Source organism: Aureococcus anophagefferens (genome assembly GCF_000186865.1).
Source record: "Aureococcus anophagefferens unplaced genomic scaffold AURANscaffold_1, whole genome shotgun sequence".
Taxonomy (NCBI): Eukaryota; class Pelagophyceae; order Pelagomonadales; family Pelagomonadaceae; genus Aureococcus; species Aureococcus anophagefferens.
In genome coordinates, this window is record NW_008705561.1 from 1,794,407 (window position 1) to 1,800,489 (window position 6,083).

The 6,083-nt window shown below is 71.8% G+C and overlaps 1 protein-coding gene across 1 annotated transcript in view; it reads right to left on the minus strand.

Moving 5' to 3' along the window:
- Positions 1–973: 973 nt before the first annotated feature.
- The window catches only part of AURANDRAFT_59775 (tubulin alpha-2 chain), a gene marked incomplete at both ends in the record, with an annotated part of 10,851 nt that continues 5,741 nt past the window's right edge, over positions 974–6,083 (minus strand). Inside the window, one exon of the mRNA XM_009034403.1 lies at positions 974–995. The remainder of the gene's footprint in view (positions 996–6,083) is intronic.

A 6,083-nucleotide genomic window follows, 5' to 3' on the forward strand; every position in this document is an offset into this window, starting at 1 on the left:
ATTCTGCCATGATCTCCTGCGCTCAGCTGCCCTACTGTGCTCAGCTCAGCTCAGCTCAGCGGAGCTCAGCCAAGCTCTCTGTTAAGCTCAGCAACATCGTCTAATTGCAGGTCAATCTCGACCTCGCAGCAAGCGACTCGGCACGATGGTCTCATTGCGGCGCCTCGCAGAGCGCCTCCTTGTCGTCGCCGCGCTGTGCCTAGGCAAGCCGACGCCGGTACACAAAGCCGCGCCCGCCGCGCACGACGCCTGCGACGACGCGCCGCCGCTCGTGTCCTTCGCCGGCGCGTTCACGGCCGCGGAGTGCGAGAGAATAGAGAAGCTCTTCGAGGCCCGCGCGGACGTCGAGGTCGACGAGCGGCCGGCCTTCGGCATCAGCCGACGGAACCGGTGGCTGCCGCGGTCATCCTGGGGCGACTTCGCCTGGGTCGTCGAGCGCGTCCTCGAGCGACGGCCGGCGTCGGACGCCGCGTGGCAACTCGAAGCGCCCGTCGACGCCGAAACCTTCCTCGAGAAACACGTCGAGTTCGTGCTCATGCACGAGTTCCGCGAGGGCGCCTTCTTCGACTGGCACGTCGACGCGCACCCCGACGACGGCAAGCGACGGACGATGAACGTCAACGTCGCGCTCACGGACCCGGCGACGTTCGAGGGCGGCGCGCTCCAGGTCGGCGCCGCGAACGCGACGCTGCGGCGCGGCGACCTCTACGTGTACCCCGCGTCCTACCCGCACAAGGTCCACGACGTCGCGAAGGGGTTCCGACGGACGTTGGTCCTCGCGACGCGGCGCGCGACCGAGACCGCCGACGACGGCGCCGCGGCCGCGGCCTACTGGCGCGCGGCGGCGGCGCGCTACGAGGCGCTCTGCGCGTCCCTCGGCGACGCACACCCGAAGCTGCACTGGATCTTCGGCGAGTTCCTCGAGAAGACGGGCGACGCCGACGCCGCGACGCGAAAGTTCGCGGACAGCTACCGCGCGACGCCGGAGCGCGCGGCCTACGCGCGGTCCTTCGCCGACGCCGCGGCGGAGAAGCACGAGGGCGGGGACCTGGCGGGCGCCGTCGACGACCTGTACCTCGCGTCGCTCGTCGAACCGGACGAACCGGAGTTCCGCGCGGACCTGGGCGTGCTGCGCTGGCGGGCGGGCGACCTCGCGGCCGCGGAGGCGGAGCTGCGGGCCGCGCTCGCGCTCGAGGACAACGCGGGTCTGCGCGCGGCGCTCTCGCTCGTGCTCCGCGACGCGGGCCGCGCGGACGACGCCGCGCGCGAGCGACGAAAGGCGCTCGACGCCGACGAGGACTCGGCCCGAGCCGCGCTGGAGGCGCTCGAGTAACTGTGGTCGTCTTTTATGCGTCGCGAGCGCTCCGGCTCGCTGAGTTTCTTCAACTTTGAGTTCATCAGCTTCATTTCCCCGTCATTCCCCCTTCAAGTAGATCGAGCCTTTTATACTTTTTATGGGGTGCGTCTCGATGGGCTGCCCGATCCGGATCTAGTGGCGTTTGCGGCGTCGGTCTCGGTTACGGCTGGGGGGTGTCGGAACCCATCATGGCTCCACCGGCGCCCGGGGCCATCGAGGACTCGAGCCCGCTGCTGCGGCCCGAGGCGGCCGTCGCGCCGCCCGCGCCCGCCTTCCAGCGCCACTGGCGCAAGGCCGTCGCCCTCGGCCTCGTGCTCGGCGCCGCCGTCGTCGTCCTCGGCGTCGTCCTCGCCGTGGACGCGCGGGACGCGTCGTCGTCGTCCGACGACGACGCTGCTTCGGATTTATCTCTATCGTTTGAGACGGAGGGCTACGGGACCGTGCGTTCCAACGACGAGGGCATCTACCCGTGGACCGTCGTCGAGCCGTTTCGCCGGACGATCCTGACGGCCGTGCTCGGCGAGCGGCTCGAGAACTTGACGCGCGCCGACGTCAACGGCCCGGCCGCGGGCGCGGGCATCGCGGAGACGCGCTGGACGATCACGAAGCACGCCGACGGCGGCTCGAAGCGGTCCGGCGCGGGCGAGGGCGAGAAGCCCGAACTCGCGGGCGCCTCCATCGCCTACGAGTTCGGCGTGCCCGGCGCGTCCTACGTCGTTTCGGCGACGGTGCGACGAAAAAGGACCCGCGAGCTCCTCGCGTCCGCGTCGGAGGTCGTCCGGTGCAAGTACGTGAAGCGCGAGATTCGCGCTCTCTCGGAGAGCGACCGCGCGGCGCTCTTCGACGCCTACAACGCCCTCTACCGGAACCGCGACGAGGCCGCGGGTGTGAAGCGCTACGGTCCGGACTTCCGTTCGGCGCGCTACTTCGTGACGAAGCACATGGACAGGATGACGAAGCTCGGCTGCTCGGCCTGGCACTCGAGCGACGTCTTCCTCACGTCCCACCTGGCCTTCAACCTCGAATTCGACCGGGCGCTGCAGGCCGTGAATCGGACGCTCGTGAACAGTTACTGGGACTACACGAAGGACGACAGCCGGTACGGCGAGTCCTGGTACGCCGAGTCGCCGCTGTTCACCGACGACTTTTTCGGGGCGGACCCGGACGCGGACGCGGACGCGCCGACGAAGGGCGACGGGGAGGCGCACGTCGTCGCGACGGGCCCCTTCGCGTACACGCCCGTGTGGACCGGCGGCGAGGGCGCGCCGGAGCACAACGCCTTCTACAAGCTCTCGGACGCGAACAACTACAATCCGTCGCCCTGGCTCCAGCGGTCCTCGCGGATCTCGGGCCTCGAGACGAAGGTGCGGCTCCCGTCGTGCACGCTCGTCCGCGGCACGCTCGCGGCGCCGACGCTCACGTGGCTCCACATGATGGTCGAGGACTACTTCCACGGCGAGCTCCACTCGGCGATCGGCGGCGCGTGGGGCTCGACGCTGGACCTCGGCTGCGTCGTCGACGAGCTCCGTCGGTCCTGCGAGAAGGAAATTCACCACAACGAAACGACGGACGGGAAGTACTACTCGTCCTGCGAGACGGTGAAGTACGTCGAAGACTTCGCCGTGAACATCAACACGTTCTCGCGGGCCGCGTTCTTCGTCGCGCACCAGGGCGATCAAGGCGCGACCAGCACGGAGGACTGGTACAACTGCCCGACGGCCGCCGAGTGCGACAACCGGACGGCGACCGGCGGCGGCGCCGCGGACTGCGCGTGCTCGTCGCCGATGATCCGCGCCGAGGCGGGGAACACGTCCGTGGCCATGGCCAAGGACTTCCTCGACGAGATCGCCGTCGCGACGTCGCTCTCGTCCCACGCGGGCACGGACATCGTCCACGACGTCGACGACGACGACGTGATCGAGCTCGTGGACGACCCGCTGCACAACGCGACGCTGAACGTGTCCGTGGGCCAGGAGAACTTTCTCCACGTGACCGACGACGACGCGAACACGCTCTGGGTCCTGATGGCCGACTGGCTCGCGGCGCCGCCGCGCTTCGGCCCCATGGCCGCGACGTTGGCCGCGCCGAACGACCCGATCTTCTGGGTCATGCACAGGGCAGGAAAAGAGAGCGAAATTCCCAACTTCAAAGGCTCCGATCTCGGCCGGTTTGGTTTCCACTCGTTTCGGCTGATTTTTGGACGAGCGATCATCTCTCGGAACGGTCTCGAAGCATGGATGCTTTTTCCGGAACGCGCGCGCGCGAAACACTCACGTTGAAGCGACGTTGAATCACCCTTTTCCTGCCCAGGTCATGCACAACACGTGGGAGCGCATGTACCACAAGAAGTTCCTCACGCCGTCCCTGGCGGAGAACTTCCTCTGGGCGTGGACGACGACGGACACGTGCTGGTCCTTCGCCCTGGAGTCCGTGCTGCCCTTCTCGGACTTGCTGGACGAGCAGCGGACGGGGCGGAAGTTCGACGGGCCGCGGAGGAACGGCACGACGGACTACACGAACCAGCAGCTGCTGGACCTCTTCAACCCCGCGAACCCGGACCTGCCGTACGTCTACGACTCGCTGTCGTGGGACCACTGCGACGGGTCGGAGAACGCGACGTCGACGGCCGAGGCCTTCGACCACGAGGTCCGCGTCGCCTACGAGGACGCGGTCGGCCGCCAGCCGGAGACGGCGCCGGGCGCCTGGCCCTGGGCCGCGACCGACGACGCGCTCGACGAGGACACGCGCCGCGTCCTGCGCCGCGGGTCCATCTACGGGCGGTTGTGGGCGACGATCGACGCGGCGCGCCGACGCTAATTAAGTCGTGGAGGTGTAAAGGAATGGGGTCCTCCACCTTGAAGTCAAGTGAAGTCAAGTTTCTGTCGCCACAAAGCCCGGCGCAATAGAGCGCCTCGCCGCGCCATGCCGCCGCCGGTCGTGCCAGGCCTGCGCGTCTGGGCGCCGCTCGTCGCCATCTGCCAGTGCGAGCGCGGCGGCCGGAGCACGACGTCGATCTACGCGCTCACGTTGATCCTCTACGCGGCCCTCGACGGGTCGGGCCTCTGCGACGAGGCGGCGACGGCGAGTTTGGTCGGCTGCGTCGCGGCGACGATCTCGCTGCTCGTGCGCATCGCGCAGGAGTGCGGCGCGGGCATGGCCACCGCGAGCCTCCTCGAGCTCGTGCTCCAGGCCTTCGGCGCGGCGGGCGTCTGCACGTGCTTGTGGTCCTTGGCGCTCGAGGCGTCGGCGCCGCGCGACGCCTTCATCAACCGGCGCGTCGCCCTCGCCGCGCTCACGGGCGCGGGCCCCGCGCTGCTCGTGGCGACGGCGACGCGGCTCGCGGGCGTCGCGCGCGCGTCCGGCGGCGAGGCGCGGCTCCTGGCGCTCGCCGGCGGCCTCGCGCTCTGGAGCGTCGGCGCGCTCGAGGCGACGCCGGCGCGCCGCGCGCCGGGCGCGCCGGAGCGGCTCAAGGAGCTCCGGGAGACGCGGCGGCTCCGCGCGAAGCCGCGCGCGCGAAACGTCGACGCGGGCTGCCTCGAGCCCCGGGTCGTCGGCGAGGGCGCCGTCGACGCCAAGTTCGGCGTGTCGCGCAACGCCCTCGCGGCGACGCCGGCGCTCTGCTGCTGCTATTTGATCTTTGCCGTCGCGTCGCCGCCGCTGGTCGCGCTGGGCTCCTTCGTCGGCCCGTTGTCGCCCGCGGACGCGCTCGCCGAGGGCGTCCTGCTCGCCGCGACGCCCGTGGTCGTCGCCCTCGGCCTCTCGCGCGCCGCGGGCAACGGCGCGGGCCCGCCCTGGTGGCTCGGGCCCGCCTGGGAGCGGGCCTACGAGCGCCTCGCGGCCGACCGCGGCGGTTTCGCGTTGCGCGCCGCGCTCGCGGCCGCGGCCGTCGCGGCGGAGCACCGGCTCCGCAACGCGCTCGAGGCGCCGCCGGCGACGGCGGCGACCTTCGCCGCGGGCGCCGCGGCGGCGGCCTGCGCCTGCGCGGCGGCCGCGCTCGCGACGGCCGCGCGGCGGACCGACGACGACTCGCCGGGCCCGCTCGCCGCGCCGCTCTGCTTCGCCGGCCTCGGCGCGGTATTCGTCGGCGCCGCGCCGATTTTTCTCGCGCTCGGCGTCGTCGAAGTCGCCGGCGGCGCGAGGTTCCATCGCGCGGTCGACGCGACCGGGACCGCGGCCGCGGCGGCGTTTCTGGCCGTCGCGTCTCGCGCGGCGGGGCCCGCGCCGGCCCTCGCCGTCGCGGCGCCGCTCCTCCTCGGCGCGGCGACGGCGGGCGGCCCGCCCTGGCGCACGCAGTGGTGCGCCGTCGCCGCCGGGGTCGGCGCGACGTGGGCGCGTGTCGCGTCCGCGTCGCCGGTCTTCTCCGGCGCGACGGTCGCCGGCCAGGTCGCGGCCGTCGTCTACGACTGGCGGCGCCCGGAGACGCGCGCGTTCCTGGGCCCGACGGCGGCGCTGCTCGTCGCCGCGGCGCTCGGCGACGGCGTCGCCGCGGCGGCCGCGGACTTTTCGCGCGGCCCGGCGCTCGGCGCGGTCGCGGCGCTGCTGGTCGCGCCCGCGTCGCTGCTCGACGACGGCTCCGAGGCGAAGGCGCTCCTCGGCACCTACCTCGGCGACGCCGTCGCGCCCAAGGGCCGCGGGGAGAAGCGGTCCGCGGTCGCGCTCGCGCTTTCCGGCGGCGCGCTGCTCGTCTTCGCGCCGACGCAGCCCCTCTTCCGGAGCCTGTGCCTCC